The 17,472-nt window shown below is 36.3% G+C and overlaps 1 long non-coding RNA gene across 3 annotated transcripts in view; it reads right to left on the bottom strand.

The window, feature by feature from the left end:
* LOC113968461 overlaps window positions 1-17,472 on the bottom strand; it is an 81,630-nt gene that overhangs the window by 41,592 nt on the left and 22,566 nt on the right. For 2 of the 3 annotated variants that reach the window (XR_003534517.1, XR_003534518.1), the window contains 3 exons: window positions 15,388-15,429; window positions 12,642-12,686; window positions 7,784-8,016 (listed from right to left, as the gene is read on the bottom strand). This is a non-coding gene — a long non-coding RNA (uncharacterized LOC113968461). Of the gene's footprint in view, window positions 1-7,783; window positions 8,017-12,641; window positions 12,687-15,387; window positions 15,430-17,472 lie in introns of those variants that run through there. The other variant, XR_003534519.1, reaches the window with a different exon arrangement.

Here is a 17,472-nt window from a genome sequence, read left to right as displayed (position 1 = left end):
AGATAATTTTTTCTAAAGGGCTGGTGGAACAGAACAAATCAAATGCTGCCTGTTAAGAATACTGAAAACTTAACTATTAAGGCCAGATACTTGAGAGAGCTACAACCCCTACAACTGCTGGCAGCCAGTCCCAGGTCACACCCATTTCATTTACTTTCTAAATATTGACCAGAACTTTGAATTCAAGACTACAGCTTCTTAGAAACAACCCGATAACTCTCCACTTGAAAAGCTGTCTAACTGTATTTATTTCAACCAGACCACAGTAATTAATATTTATGAGGATGAGTGAAAGAAGGATGCTCATAGCAAAAAGGGGATTATGAAAATGCAAGAATGTGTGAAGATGCCGATGGGACTGAACAAATGGCACCTGAGACATGCACACAACAGCCCACAAAGTGAGAAAAGAACAGGACAATAGTATATATGTAGCTGCCTATATAGAGAGGCACAGCAATACCTCTTTTTGAGCTTTGTTCCACATGTAGTCCAGAAGAAGTTTTGGTACTTGTACCAAATACATTTACCACCACTTATTTAATGGGTTTATTTGACTGTTACAGACACCAGCATCTGAGACATCTCTGATTTCAGGCCAATCAAAGTAACAGTGGCTGGCACATGTTACGTTCTTCAGTGGTAAGTACTAGATCTGTTATGGGTTTTAAATGTGCATGTGTTGCATATTTCTGGATTTATATCTTACATGATTATGACCAATAAAAAGTGGACAGAAGAAGAGAGCTCCGGAAAGAGCTTGTCAACAGTATTTTCAGGTGAAAAAAAAATGAAAAATAGGTGGGTTTGATCTGCAGAATGTGAAGTGTACAAAGTACAACAATTAAAACAGAAGGGTAGATACTCTGAGCTCATTAAAATTTCTTTTGAAGATGAAAGTCATTAGATTTCAATGAGACCTTGGAGCAGAAGCTCACATTGACATGAGAATATTTAACCTGTAGTCTACAGTGCTTCAAGCAACTGATAGTATGATAAATAATTGCTTGGCTGTAGTAACCACATAGAAGGAAAAAAAGGATTACCCTAATCAAATACAGTCAGCGTGGTGTTGCCTGTCTCTGCGCTCCACATTTCATTCTGAAAGTCTGCAGTTATAAAAACGGAAATCCTGAGTTCTTAAAGAGGAAATTGTAAAGGATTTATTTTCCTGCCACCTCCAAGAAAACTTTGATAACATTCAGGGTCAGTCCTTCAGCTGGCATGATCAGCATAGCTGTGTAGAAGCCAGTGGATCATTGCCAATTTATAACAGCTGAATGCCTGGTCTTACTACAGGGAAAACTTTATTTTACAATTTTTATCTCTACTCTTCTTTTTTTTCTCACTCTTCTCTTTAAATTAGGGTCATTCATTAACAGCCAAATACAGTATTTGTTTTCAGGAATACCTGTTCTTCAATGTACAACACTCATTTTCATGTTAGTGAGTTGCACCGGTGATTAATTCTCGCTCTATTTCAGTACCAAAGCAAAGCACATGCCAGGACCGTACAGTGCCCTAAAGGTATTTTTTTATGTTATATCTAGTAGACAAAGGGGAACTCCCTCCACTTGGGCTCAGAGCTGAAAAAAAGCAAATACTGATCTTAACAGAGGACTAAAGCACAGATAATAGATCCTCTTGAAAAGGCAGAGCAAGCTTGTCTTAATCAGCAATATGATGCTAAACAGTGCTTTACAGTTAGTTCACTGTGAAGAAATGAGAAGGGTCAGAGAAGAGAAGACACTTGCACAAATAAAGGCTCCATGCCATAAGCCAGTGACAAAAACAGGATTCTCTTGCAGGTTATCCCACTGGATGTACAGTGCCCATGCAGTCAGGGGTGAAAGCACAGTATGCCCTTTCTCACAGGAAAAGATGGCATTTCCATAAGAAGCCATATGTAAAGGCAGTGGGAAAAAACCTTCAAAGCATTTCCTAGTCAATCTTTTTGCACTTTCCTAAACACCCAGATCCTGAATACACAGTGCTCAGGAATGTTGTACCAAGCCCTTTTTTCATTCCAGGCAGGATGATCCCTCCATAAGATATTGCTATAGAAGAACCTACTTTTCTTTTTTATCTTATAGGTGCTCGCTGCATGAGTCAAGAGGATAAAATTAAGACAACGCTCTGCACTAAGAGATTGTCCCTGAAGGGCTGTGCAGGCAGCTTTCATTTCATTTAGCACACACAGCACAAATTTCATACCTTTCTAATCCTAGGCAGTGCTTCCTTGAGCCCAGAATTCTTTCTTTTACAAAAAAATAAAACCTTTATGGTTTACTCTGAACCAGTGTGTCAGCAAGCAGTGGCCTCAGTGGCCCAGTCCATAGTGAAAGAGCTCATGGGTACCACCCCCCCAAAGCAGCCCCACTCACTCACCAGCACACTGAGACATCTCTTCACATCCCCATGGCTCCTGGGCCCCAAGCTGCATGCAGTCAGCAACCTTTTCTGACCAAACTCAAAAATGGCAGCTTCCTCAAATCAAGTTCCTGCTGTTTTACTTCACAGCTTTCCCTCATTAAGGTAACGAGACACACAACTCCCAGGCTCTCCTTACTACTGTCCTGTCAGTACTGGTAGGGAATCAATTCCACTGTAGTCGTGTAATGCACAAAAAACAAATTCTAAAAAGAAGTCACGTAGGAAGGAAAAATGAAAACATTTTATCCTGCATATGTTGAAAAAAGCAGTTATTTTCTTCCATTTTTCCCCTATAAAGAAAATGCTGATTTTGTGAATCCTCTTGATTTTGACAACAATCTTCTTTGCCTTCTTTGTCAAAGTACATTTATGACTGACCTGAGTTACAGAAACAGGCTTTTGTAGGTCCACAGAACAGCCAGAAGCCTGTTGGTGAGCTATTGCTAGTGTGATGCTACACCAGTATCCATTCACTTCTAAAAAGAAAATAAAGGGGAAAAAAACCCCTGATCTATGACAAAAATATGTAAATAAAACCCAAGCTACCTTTAGCTAAAATAGCCCTAAAAACAATATCCTAAGAGATTATAGCTCTAGGGCTGGAAGAAGAGTCACTGGACAAAGATGGAGAGGGGATAGGGCAGTTGTCAGGAAAGAAGCCAAGTCAGAAATCAGAAGTTCTGTGGGAACCTGGCAGAGAGGCCATGCAGGCTGAGCTAATGCCATCACTGGGAAAGGGGAAATGTGGATGGTCTCCTTCAGTCAGCTTGTGCAATCTCCCAGAAAGATCTGATTAATTCAAGGAATGAAGTTGTAGCTGGTTTATTTCTCCCCTTAGTAATAACAGCTTTACTAAACTTCAGATTTATCTTTGACATAACAATAAAAACAAAACAAACCACCCAACCAGCCAAACACAAAACAACAACAAAAAACCACACAGACACACCCTCTCCAAACTATCTCTTTAAAAAAAATAATCCATTTCAGTAAAATATCTCCCCAAATCCCAACATCAGCAAGGTTTGCTTCAAGAGAACAATTTAAAAGCCTCATTTACTCTTTAGATAAATAGTCAAATACCACTGATATTGTGGTACTTGCAAATAAATTTTAAATTTAACCTCTTGGATGCACAACTGAGGCACATATGCTTGCCCCAGTAGCGCATGGTTACAGTGATGATCATCATAGGGGATACATTTTTGTCTGTATACTACATATTACTTTCCAACTGCAGTATACAAAAAGAATGATTTGAACAATGAACTAAGTAATTAGAGCTTGACAGAAAAGGCTTTGGAAAGTCAGTTTTTTATTAAAATGAGAATGGAATGTTTGGAAAAGATTATGAGGGATGAGCTTCAAAACTACTCAGAGGACCCACCATCCCAATAATTTGCTCATTTGACTGGTAATGGAAACAACCATAGTTCCATTTCTTGCTCTGGTATAACATGCTCAGTCTGCATTTCTCTTTCTCAGGTGACTGCCTGGACCACCACTGTCGTGTTTCGGCATATTTGTGTTGATGTGCTTTTCTAGACCTTTTACAAAATATTGATGAAAATACCCACTGAATTATGTTTTCCCACAAATCATTTGTGAGGGAAGGTGAACCCAAAAATTAAGAACAACCTATCATCTGAGAATGTACTCTGTTAACCAGTGATAACTGAGAGCTAAACACTACAACCTTTTTTTTTTTTCTAGATATTCCACTACTGGTGAAATTAAGAAAAGCTTGTTAGGAGCCCATATCACTGGAATATTCCCTATCTGCTCCTGTGTGAGTGGCTGTTTTGCACAGAAATATGAATTTATTTTGTTACATTTAGCTGCTGAAAAAATGTTGGTGTACAAGATCTCGCGTGGCAATTCCTTCTGTGATTGTTCTATGGTAAGAGCAGTAAAGACAAGGCCATGACAGTGGGTCACTAAGATAAAACTTTGCCCCAGTCACAGGCAAAAGTGTGAGTTGAACCATGTGCTCCACGTCTGCAAACACTGTTAAAAACAGGTTTTATTAACAACAATAAAACCTCCCTGGAATTCAGAGAAAAACCCTCCCATTATAACTTCAAATAATTCAAGCAAATCAAACACTTTCCAGAATATATTCTGAGATAAGAATGTTTTCTAATCATTTCAGAAAGGAAGGAGGAAAAAAGGTTTAAATATTAGGGTAAACTTAGATAAAATCCTCTCCGTACATCAATGAGTAGCTGTCACTCTAAACACCGTACATTTAAGATTCCTACCTCAAAATAAAGATACTTCTTTGCTGGTTTGCTACTGTGCAGCCCCACAACCAGCCTATCTAGGACTAAATCTGACAACAGAATTCAGGCACACTGTAGCATTTAATGTTTAGAAAATCCTTTGCCCTTGTAGTATTCGTAATCTTATTATGTTAAATTTAGCTGGTCAAATTCTGCTCTTACTTGTACTTCACATCTGTCAACTTAGAGTGTACAATGCATACATCAAGGCAGCATTTAGCTCAGCACAGGGAGAGATTTGATATTTGAAATACATTTTATCTTTTGAAAGCCACACTTTTCCCAATAATAAATGTTGAAACAAAGTTCCCCAGGGTCATGCAATCTGCGTTCTTTCCCACTCAGCTGAAGATGATATTAAGGAGCTAAAATGAGAGAAATATTGTCATTTGGTTGTGTAGTATAACGTGCTTGAATTCATTCTTCTGACACTTTGGACACTTTGTTTAACAAGGAAATCAACACGAGCACACGAGCTCCGAGTACTTCCAGGTTGAGAGCTCGTGACAAGACTGAATTGTCCTCTGAAGGCTGTGTGTGCCACCAGGCTGACAAACACTCCCTGCACCACAGGCCGGGAGAGGACCCGGTGCCTGCTGAAGGCAGACCTTTAGCAGCTGGTAAAACAGTAGCACTGCAGGCAGCTGCTGGCCTTATTTGTCAGACAACAGCTGCAGACATCAAAGAGAATAAAGAGAAAGAGGAAGGTGGAAAGACTGAGGTAAAAAAGGAATTCAGTCTACACCGTTTTTATGAAGTGGATAAGTTACTTTTTAATTATATAAACATATTCTAATATTACCAGTTTGCTTTTTATGAAGAAATATTAAAAATACTTGCAAATATACACATAGAGCACTAAGTCCTCAAGCAGCCTGCTGTAGTCCCAGAGTTTAGAATCAGATGGTTGAGTTTAGAATTAGATCATAATCCTTCCCATATACAAAGTTAGGGATATTATAGTTTGGTCTTCTGAAGCTGTTCCAAACACTTCAGAGTTTTAAAAGCATTAGTTTGATGAGTTCAATGCTATCAGTTGAAACAATGAGATTTAAATTTTAAAATGAAATTTCACAGATAAAACCATTAGGATAGTTCTGTCAGCTAAAATACCAGAATGCACATGCATAAAACATTATATAATGTCAAATTCAAACAGGCCATTAGAAAATATCAGTTGGTGTATTCAATGGCTTGTTTTCCAACTTGATTCCCACAAGAATCTCAACAAAAAATTATCAGTCCTATTTTTTTCACATTGTATTTTTTCAATTCTAATTGTTTCTAATTCTTCATAGAAGCCCTTTTAATTCAGCTAGCCAGTATAATATAGTATACATAATATTTCGCAAGAGGCAGCTTCTGCAACTGCCTTTATACCCTTAGGCTTTGTGACTTGACGTCATAATGGTCTTGATTTATTAGAAGATAAACCTTTCTCAATGTTTTTTCCTTTTAAATAGTGAACTGTAAATAACCTACCCAATATGAAAAATGCTAAATAGCTCCTTTGAAATTCTAATGGAGATTGTCTACAGTTATATCACCCACTGCAGAATCCTTGTTGCTGATGCTTTACCTGCATATGTGGAATGTATAGGAATGTAACCTGCACATGTACACATATCTCTGAGTTGGTCTGCTGAGACACAGAAATTTGGGTTGGGTGCAGCCAGCACATTCCAAAACAAAAAGAGAGATTATTTTGCTGTTTTGGGGGCTTATAGATTTTTACTTGAATATTCAAGGTAAATATACATATAATATACATACAATTCAACAAACAGTGTCTTTGCCTTTTTCCTTATTGACAAATCTTGAATGATTTCAGTTCTGTGGTTTTGCTGGTCCAAGCTTCCTAACTGTCAAACCATCACTGAGGTAACTTTGCTGCAAAGTTTAGCTCCAGTCAGTCTTCATTTTCTATCAGCCACAGCATTTCCTGCCTATGCTTACACGTTGGTAGGTAAATGTCTTGGCACACCCTGATGTCAGCAGCCAAGCCCAGATGGAGAGAGGGCTGAGTGGGCCATGCACCTTGATCCCTGTGTTTAGACCTCTAGCTCTGACCATATTAACTCAACTCCTAGACAACCACACCTTCCTAATTACTCCACTGTTCTCCCTTCCCTACAGGCACCATCTCTAGCACGTTCTGCTACTGAGCAAGCTCAGCTCCATCGGCCTTTATTTATAAGTTATGATCAAAGCTTGTAGGGCTCAGAAGCTCTTTTCTCCCTGACAGCCTTAACCAAATCACTTTTCTGGACTTGCCATTCCTCAGAACCCTGCCAGGCTTTTCTATCACCAACCCACCATTTCCAGAATGCAGTTAAGTACATATCACTTAAAATTTTAAATGCTAATTGTTTAGTAACAAAAACTTCAATTGATTGGAGATTAAACTTTAACTGCTAAGTGACTTGCAGAGTTCTAGTCCATCATAATAATTAAAATTCACTAATATAACATTTTTAAATGTCCTTAGTATGAAAACGATTCTACGTTCAAGTGTGTGAAGGCATACATATGAGGTGGTTGTTTCAAGTTTTTCCACGATTGAACACAAAAACATGTGACTGAATTAGCAATTGCTAATTTGGGATTAAGTAAAATCTCAGTGTTCATCTCAGAAATGTCTAAATTATTAAAAATCATGTCCCTCATTCCTTTATTTCACCTGCTTATATTCCCAGGTAAATTGATCCCTCTCAAAAATGTATTTCTCAACAGAAAGATACTCAGTTTGCTCCTAACCTGGTGTTCAGGATGGAGACTTGTGTTCTCACTTTGATAGGTTTACTATTGATTGCCAAAGCTACTGTGTAACCTGAGGAACTTTTCTCACCTTCTAAAACAGTATTCTGATCTGAATTTTCACAAATTCAGAGGAAATACTGCCAGAAATGAAGCAGCTAATTCCCTGTATATTCTGCTCTTTTACTGCAGGTGTTAATGGAGCTGAGATGTTTAATATGATGTTACTTGTGAGACACTGGATTGTACAGGATAAGGAAAAGGAAAAAAATGAAAACATGCAAGACAAAGCACCAAGTCTGTACTCCTTAGCATCTCTTAATTGTATTTAGTCCGTGTTCAAAATCCCAAGCCATTTCTTTAAGACCTCTTTCATGTCACAAGAGTTTTGCAGAGGGTTTGGACAGTGTTCCCAAACACAGAACAAGCATAGTTTCTTTTGCTTTTACCTTCAGGGCCACAATATGAGAAGCTTCTGGCACTCTGATGTTCTGTCACTTTTTAATGCAAACTCTGGAAGTTCACGGACACAACGCTGTACAATCTGAGGAAGATAAATCACAGTTACTTCAAGCCAGCTGACAGCAGTTTAAGCAGCTGCAATCATCAACCACCAAGGGAGTTTCTTCTTTTATCTTACTAAATGCAAAAGTATACCAGGAGCTGGTAATATCACTGGACTATCAGGAGTCCTGCTTTTACATAAATATCAGCAAGCGGTAAGTAAATTCTGTTGACGAAATGTAATAAAACAAAGACGGTTTCAAATATGACCGTTCCCTGATGCATTCTGCAGCCCCGTCTTACTCACTTATTGCATGCTGCTGAGATTATAAGGTTTGCTTTTATCTGTCAGAAATCAATATTTCAAACATCGGATAAAAGAGGAAATTGAACTGGGAATAGGCTGAAGTGCTGTAAAAACTACAAAGCACAATTATCAAAAAGCACTTAAAGTACTTAATAGGACACACATATAAAAATGCTCAAATTAATGTCAGGGAACTATAATGAGAACTTTTTCTATGCTTTTTGATCCAAATGCAATGTAATTCGAGTGCAGCCTGGTCAGTCAATACAGTTTTCAATTTATATGAAACCCTAAGGATTTCTAGCAATCCATTTGCTAGAACTGAACCATTACATATGATTGGTTAATATTTCAATTTATTGAAAATACATTATTTTGTGTAAAGTGTTTAAGTTGTTGAGGTTTAATCATTACAAACAGTTATGATAAAAATAGATCTTTGGATAAACAAAGACCCCACAGTCAAGCTTTTAATAAATACTAGTATAACTAGAAAATTGGATTTTAAAAGGAATAGACATAAGGAAAAACTGCAGATATGGGGTGGTGAGATAAGAAGGAAATGTTGTATAGAACAGATCTTTATCAGCACACATTAAGCTGAGAAGGAACCTCTTTGAAAAATGTTGGAAACCATAGTTATTTTATGCAAAAAAACCCACCCTCACTATTAACTTTAGTACATTCCCCTTAGATTTATATATTCGTTTATCATCTTTAATGCTATTGAGCTGGAGGTCTTTACAAAACTATGCTAGATCAGAAATCACTGTAAATGAGTGTGTACATATCTGTATGCACATAGCAGCATCCATGGAAAACAGATAAAGTGACTTTAGAAAAACTTTGATAGGAAATATGAAGAGCTGCAACAGACAGAGGGGCTATAGCTGTGATTTGAGCAACCAAGATGCACCTTAACTAAATGGCTGTGTCAAACTGTACCACTCTCTCCTAACCTACACCCCACATTTTTAATAAGGAACAAGAAGGAACTCTTGGAAATCTTTCTTTGTGAAAAAGTTATTCTTAACATTTATACTTTACTTTTACACTTCAACCACAACACTTCTTTCATATGAAGGAACCTTAGCTTAATCACAATTAAAATGTGCTTCTTATTGGAACTACACCAAAATCCCTGAACTATGGATCAGACTTTTATTTCCACTAGCAGACAAACTGTTTCATTAGCCAAACACCTTCCCACCACCTTTCCTCATTATAGTTTTGAGCTTCATCCAGTACAACCTCTTGGTTAATACACGTACTTCCTCTGTCATCCAGGCTAAGTCTTCTGTTGCTTCTTCCATTTTCAAGATGCAAAATTGAATTTCAGTCCCTAGAATCCTAATTTGGGTCATAATTCACTGCTTTAAATTCATCCTCTCTATCCTTTACATTTTTTCTTATATCTTTTCTTTTCCTGCTTATCTCCTTATTTCTCTGCCTTACTCCCACCCCCCAATATATCTACTTTCTGAATACTTGCTTTCCCTTTAATACTTGTAAGAAATTCCATGAGCTGCTAGGATTAAGTGGGGAAGTAAATGTAAAAAAAAAAGTAATATTACACACAAACTACTACTTGTATCTTGTGTTTAACAGCAATTTAAACAAATAAAAAAAGAACAAAGTATGCACAAGTCATGCAAAAATAATGTATATGCATACACAAAAAGGAAACTGAACAGAAAGCCAGAAATGTATCCATGAGTATATGGTTTGAAATATAACATATGTTTGCTATCTCCCAATGTGGCATTTATATTTTCACAGTTACATATTATATAAATCATGTAACTGCTGGTTACTCATGAAGCTGGATAAAGCCAAAACAAAATGGACCAAACCCTGTAATCCAAACCCTGATATGCAACACAGAAGTTTTGTTTGAATAATAGAAATAAACATTGAGAGTTGGGACAAGTGTATCTGTATCATTTCAGACAGCTGTTGTTTAACCTGCTCCTGCAGATTTCCAAAGACAGAGACTTCTAAATTTCCCAGGCTATATATTTCAGTGCTTTATTATCTTAGCATTATAAAAGTTGGGTTGTTTTGTGGGTTTTCTTAAGTCCAATCTAAATCTTTGCTACTATAATTGTAGTCCTACTTCTTGGCCTATTTTATGTGATGAAGAAGAGGTTATAGTATTCCTTTTTGCAACAAATTTGACTATGTAAACATGGCCATCACACAGCTTCTTTCCAGCGCACAGGTTTTGTGAATGGTACAATCAGGCTCTGATCTAGAAAGTTAACGACTTACGCAATTCTCCAAGTCAAGTAGCACAATAAACAGCCAAAATCTCTCTTCTAATAATTCTGGTCTTACATATGCTAAGCAAAATGTAACGATTTAATTGAGGGAACTGGGAAAGAAACCCCCTAAAAACAGTGTTTTCACATGTTAAAACAATGTTGACAAGACTAAAAATAAACAGATTGCTTCAGCTGGATTCTGTATTCACTTGAATGGTGTCTTGAGTTTTTGGATTTCCTCAACCAAGAGTGGTTTCCTAAATCAACAGAATCATCACAGAAAATACAACCTTTTCCAAATAGTACATATTTCCAAATAACAAAGTAATAAAAATATTTTGTTTTAGAAAACAGTCTGAGTAGAAAACATACTATGATGCGGTAAGGCAATTGTAGTTATGGCACTCATAATTGCATAATGCACTTCACAGAAGCTTCTTCTATTGCACCTTATTGTATTTTTTCCTTCAATTATTAAATTCAGAGGCTTAACATCGAAAGAAAATGCACTTGTCTTTACATGCACTTGAATTGTTACTGCCATTTAGAACTAATCAATGTTTTCTTTAGTACCATAATAGCTTATTTGCAAAGCACCTCTTTAAGAAAATTTACATGGTATTCTGGAAGTAAACATGTTTCACATTCTAAGAAAAACTCTCAATAAAGAGAAAGAGGGCTTCGTTCTCATCTCAAAGTTCAGTGCAACTAAACTGACTTCAAGAGCTTAAAAAATTGTGCACAAAGGGAGTTGCTACTAGATTATATCCCTCTGTTCATAAATAATACAAGGAAAAACCGTGCATTGTACACAATCCTTATATCCCTAGAGAAGTCCAGGAAATTAATTTTCAAGAGCTCAGCATATAAATATATGCTTTCACTGATGCCAAGAGGAAAACAAACATTTAAAATCTTATTATTAACCTGTGTTTAAATACACATTCCTGAAAAACTTTATATCTCTCCTGACTTGGATGTTCAACTACATAAAACTCACAGGACACCAAGGTCTCACTGAGTGGTGGAAAGCCCAAGTAACTCCAGTAAAGTCAGTATATGCACTCTGAGTGCTGTTTGACACAAACAAGAATGTTCACACCACTTTCCTCTAGGAATATAAGGGAGGTTTTTAAATTAGTCTCTGTAGACTCCTTCAGAAGGAGGTCAGAGAAACAAAATTGAGTAATATGAGTACACCTAATGTCTCAGTATCTGCAGTTACTTAACAAAGAGAAGTTTTAATGAAGGATAAACAAAGTTTGCACAAACCTCACAGGCAGGATTTATAATTTCTAATGAAACATGTAAACCTCTACTGCTTTAATAAGTAGATCAACTGCAGTTCAAGCTATGCCTGTTCTTAAATACATGCAAACCCATTGATTCTAGTAGGGTAGCAAGCCTATCACTGGGATGAAAGTTATAAAAACCAAGCTAATAGGGAATATCATAATTGAACATTTTTAAATAGAAATTATATTAAAATGCTTATGCTCAGAACTGAGAACTTGAAACAGTTTGCCCCCTGTACCTGGTTTGGCTTTACTCTGATACCTGTCTGTTGTAGCTCTGCAGAATATTTGGTTCATTTGGGTGACACAGCCTTTTGCAGAATAACAGTTCTGTCTCAGTGGCACCTTCTGCTTATGCTTCCAGAGTCTCTACCCTTGCTTTGAGCTACGCATTGTTCTCAGCTGAATGTTACTAAAAACAGTAGTGGTAGCAGGTGATTTGCTTTCCAATTTTAGTCACGCAGAAGATGCAGTGAGGGGCTGCTCCTCAAAGCTTTGTAGCTTTAGAAATACATCTGGAAATGACACAAGAAGCTGAGTGCCTTAACCAGCAGAGCTGCAGCATAAAGTGGGTAACTGCATGCGTGGCTAAGTACAAACAGCAGTAGCAGAAGGTACAGGCCTTGTGGGCAAACAATGGTATTCCCTTCCCCCTCTACATACAGCATATTTTTAAAAATGTGACTCGATTGCAAATATAATGAGCAAAATGGATGAGTTTTAAAGCAAGGATGCACACTTTAAACAACAAGGACAAGTTATTCACCTGACCAGACAGTTCACAGAGAGAATTTCTTACCTCTGAAAATGTGGGGTTCAAAAATACATGTATTTGAAGATGAGCCTAGAAAGAAGAAACAGACATTAAAAATTTGCAAAGTTGCAATTGATAAAATAAGCCGAGTAAAGGAACACAGAGGACCAAGCTTTGTCAAAAGGAAGACACGGAATTATAATTGAAAGCATTGGATGCAGGGACTGCCACAAAGTAATGCAACAACCTAAGTCAAAGCATTTGCCACCAATTTATTTGCTGCTGAAGACTGAACAGACAGAAGTCTTGATCCTTTGCTAAATTACATGTTTCAGAATTAATCCTGTAGCCTGCAGCAGGTAGCAGATGCTGTAAAGGGTGACTTAGAGCAGACAGTCACCTATTACTGCTCATTATTTAATAGGACTGCTTTAACTCTACTGCAGTTGCCTCCATCGTTGGATACTTTTTCTTACAAGTTCGTATTTTCACTGATCTTTTCCTGGGTTTCAGACCTGCTTCCAGGGTATTACACTGGCTGCAGTTGGCCCAGTGTATAGTAAGCAGCAGCTGGGAGAAATTTCCTGTACAATTTGTCCTAGATGGGCTTTACCAAAAGCATGAATTTTTTTCTTGTCATCTAGTTATTGTGAGATTGCGGCTGACAAATTTATGTATATGTTTTCAATATCCTTCACTGTCAGTTGTGTGCGGCACAAAAGGAAAATATGCAGCTTATAACCAAAAAAGCTGTTAAATTATATAACTAATTAGTATGTGATGAATTAGATAATTCTGTTTGCAAAGTTAAAACCATGTAAAAGTTGCAATGTAGGGCAATAGAGACTACCAGAAAGGACAGAGATGACAAATCTTCTATGTATTTGCTTATCTAGAATAGCCAAGAAATTACAACATCAAGTGATCCTACAAATCTGAGGCAAAGCCTCATGCAATTAAAATTCACTTAATTTTTGCTGAGCTTCGTTTCTTCTTTAATAAGATGAGAAAGTTTTTCTTTGTCAGTGATTCTCTGTTTCTGTGAATGTGATTTTCATTGGTTCATCTCTGTGTTTTTAGAGAAATATGCACAGAATGGCAAGGGGAAAGCTTATCAATTTCAGCAAATTCAAGGAACTCCACTGAATTCAGTAGGGTTGTTTCAGATTTTATTTTTCACTCTAACTGGCAACACATTTTGGTTCATATTCTTCTACAGCATCAAAAATCTGAAAATCAGTAGCCACGTTATATATAGGACTATTTCCTGCACAAGGTTCAAATCGCATTTTTCAGTACACTTGTATCCATGAGTTTGGAATCTATTATTTTTATCATCTGGAATGCACAGCCAATATTTTCCATTTGCAATCTGGAAAACAATTTAATAGAGGCCAGCAGAATAATTTTATATTTTATCAGTTTATTGTATCTAACTACTAATGATATGTAGCATCTATCACATATTGCATGTCCTCTGCCATTATAGAAATCAATTCATCCCCTGATTTCCTTTTATTAACCAAGAATATCTTTCCAGCTGGGCTTTAATTAAATATTTCGTTAAGGATCATTAAGGAATTATAAAAACTCTTTGCAGTTCTCACTGTTAATCATAACCACTTCATTCACAAGGGACTATAAATCTGAAATTTGCCTTCCGGTTTTACTACAAACCTTTTTTAGAATAGTATTGAAAAAATTACCAAAACTACCCAACAAAACCTCCTTCACTTTGAAAAGAGAATTTTCCAATTAAATTGACATAAAATATAAAATAATCTAGAATTTACTTAGAATGTTTAAATAAAGTGATTGAAAAACAAATATCAGGATTTTTCCATTCTTCTTCATTTGAGCTAAAATAAAGGCAGCTCAAAATCATAGATTATTGCCTCTCTTGAAACAAGGTGGTGAGACAGTGTTGGGTAGATGCACAGTAGTAATGGATTATGTAGATGTTTCTTTCCTGGGTCACTGTTATGAATCTGATCCAAGACAGCAATGACGAAATGTCAGTGTCATTTTATGGCTTTTAGCATGAAATCCTGACCCTACAAGGTCAATGGCAAAACATCAGTAGTGCCAGGAATTTCACCTTTTGAATCTCTAGGGTGCAAAAAGAATTAAAGTCTGACTCAGCATGCATTGACTTTAATGGGAGTTATACTAAGTTCAAGGTGCAGATTTTTAAAAGTCCTTAGATGCTGCTTTGCTCATGCTTTAATAATAGCTGGATCCTTCAGATGATTCAAACACTTAAAACCATAGCATTAAAACTATAAACTTTTATCCTTAAAGTTAAATGTTCTGATGACACACATTCTCTTACTCCACTGTCTGGATTACTCTGCTTCACTAGGCTGAGCCCCAGGTAAGGGCTTCTTTCACCACATTTATTCCCTTCTCTTGCTTCTTTCTTTGAAAGCAAAATGCTTGTCCCAGATGACACAGGGTTCAAAACCTCTTGGATCACCATGTTTGTGGCCCCCAAGAAATCTGGCATAGGTTGTGGCTTCTACTCTGCATTCTGTCTAATCCACTTACAGTCAATTCCCACAACGCTACAAAATGTGAGGTGTCTGTAGCAGAGGAACAGCAAGACTTTGTGTCAAAATGACTAAATTAACAAAGCAGGAGAAGTCATTGAACATGCCTTCTGGAGGCATTAATTCAAACGAAATCCTTATCAATTCCCTGAAAACAGTCAGAGGTGGCTTGTTATTTCATTTAATTTTCTTTGACAGTGATTGTTTTGTAGGAAGGACATAGCAAGCCATTTTAAACCTACCTCCCAAGTCTCGCCATTTTGCCCACTTGAACAGATTTAAATCTGAAATGGAAATAAGAATAGAATCCAAATGAGCTGTCAAATTCTAAGTGTTTATTCCAAATGGAAACAAATTTCCAATTTTAAATTATTTGTTCATGCTCCCTCAAAATTCTAAGGCACACAAATACAAAAATTATTTCTTGCTGTAACATATGCTTTCCACACATATTTCACTTCTACAAATGCACATTTCAGGCATGTGTTCCTAAAAGTATTTAGCTATGCTGAAAACCACTCAGGAATTAAACTGGATGAAAGCATGCTGAAGAAGTTGTTGGAGGTTTAATTACCTTTTCTCTTTTTTCTCTTTAGTGGGAGTTCTGAATTCTGGAGGAGTAAAACTCCAGTCTCTACTGTATTGAAATGATATTTTTTTAGCACTCCAATCATTGTCTCTACTTGACTAAGACATTTCTGTGCTAAAGCAGGTGCATTTACTTTTCAAGTATTATTTTACTAATCAATTGAAAAATTACCTCCATGAATGACAGAAGTGCAGACCTTTGGAGTATTTCATTAAAAGGAGCAAACATTAATTACAAATCCAGCCCAACCTTTGCAGACATAAATTATGGGACGGATCTATTTTCTCCATGCTTAATTGCAAGCAGTGACTAGCTCTTTAAATTATTATCTCCAAGGCATGAATGAAATTAGAATGGATTTGATGATATTCTCAAGGCTTATTTGTATCTAAATAACTTGGCCATGCACTATCTGGAGATATAAGAAAAATTAGGTGAAACATCTTTGAGCCTTTAAACTGTGGCTGGCTTACCATGAACAAATTGGGAATTGCAAAATGGAATTAGAACCTTAAAGTCTTTGCAGACGAGGGAGGTCTAGTTACAGGTTTAGCAATAGGATAGTTAATATTGTCCAAGTATTTTTCTTCTAATCTAAATTCTAAAAATTTTAGGGTTTTGTAACTTTCTGAAGCTTTCACATTTCAGGAAGAATTTTCCAGGCAGTCTCTTTCCTGAAAGGTAATATTTCCATTCCAAGCAAAATACCTGTTTTTCTAGTGAAATAAAACACTCTTCCTACAGAATTAAGAAGGTTGAAATTTTTTTTTTTTAATAGCCATAGTGCTGACATGTTTGTGATAATATCAAAATCTGGCAGGAAAATAAATGAGTGAAGTGCCCTTAGTTGGTCCATTGAAAACTGATTTTGAATTAGGCATGTTTGCTGACACAAATTAGAATTTCAAAGACATTCAACAATATCCAAATTTTCAAGCCACCTTTTCTCCTGATGAATACATCCTTTTACAGCATATTCTCTACTTGCTATTTTGACTTTTTTAAATACTGAGAATGAGCAAAATTTTTTCTTTGTTTCCATTAGCATAGTCCAAAAACTCAAATGAACAGTTAGGCCATTTTTCAAACTACTTTTTGTGAGCCATTTAAGTCAGAAACATAGAAAATAAATTTCCCAAATTTCAAAACATGCTTTCCTAAATCTCTTCTCTACTGACCTTTACTTTACCTATACCAGTTTTATAACTCCATCTGTTTTCTAAGGGAGAAATATTGAATAGTTACTATTGATGACTGAATTACTTAAATTATTATCATATAGTAAAATGCCCTTTCAATTTCTAAATAAATTTTTGTTCAAAGATGATAAAGGAGCAGAACAAAATTAAAAATTGAACATACATAAAGCTTAAATAAATGAAAAAAAAACTATTTGAAAAATCTCAGCATGAGCCAAAATTGATCTTGAAGTCTCTTAGTACCTAAGATATGGAGAACCTCTAGTCCTTCTCTGCTTAAAATAATTTAAAAATTCATTCCCACAGGAAATAAATAGCATTGTGTATATGCAGAGAACAGAAGGTGCAGTTTAATATCATAACAAGTGACAGACAGAGAATGTAAGGGTTATTTTTTAATACAGTAATTAAGACAGAAATGAATATTTTTGTAAAATGCATTTAAAGATTTAGATTTTGCATTGGAAACAGAAAGCCTTCTTTTATAAGAACCATGTTCTTTATATACCACACAGGGTGTGAACAAATGAGTCCCACAA

This window comes from Neopelma chrysocephalum, unplaced genomic scaffold, assembly GCF_003984885.1.
Source record: "Neopelma chrysocephalum unplaced genomic scaffold, ASM398488v2 Primary Assembly neopelma1_68, whole genome shotgun sequence".
NCBI classification, from domain to species: Eukaryota; Metazoa; Chordata; class Aves; order Passeriformes; family Pipridae; genus Neopelma; species Neopelma chrysocephalum.
This window is presented reverse-complemented; position numbering and strand designations above follow the sequence as displayed.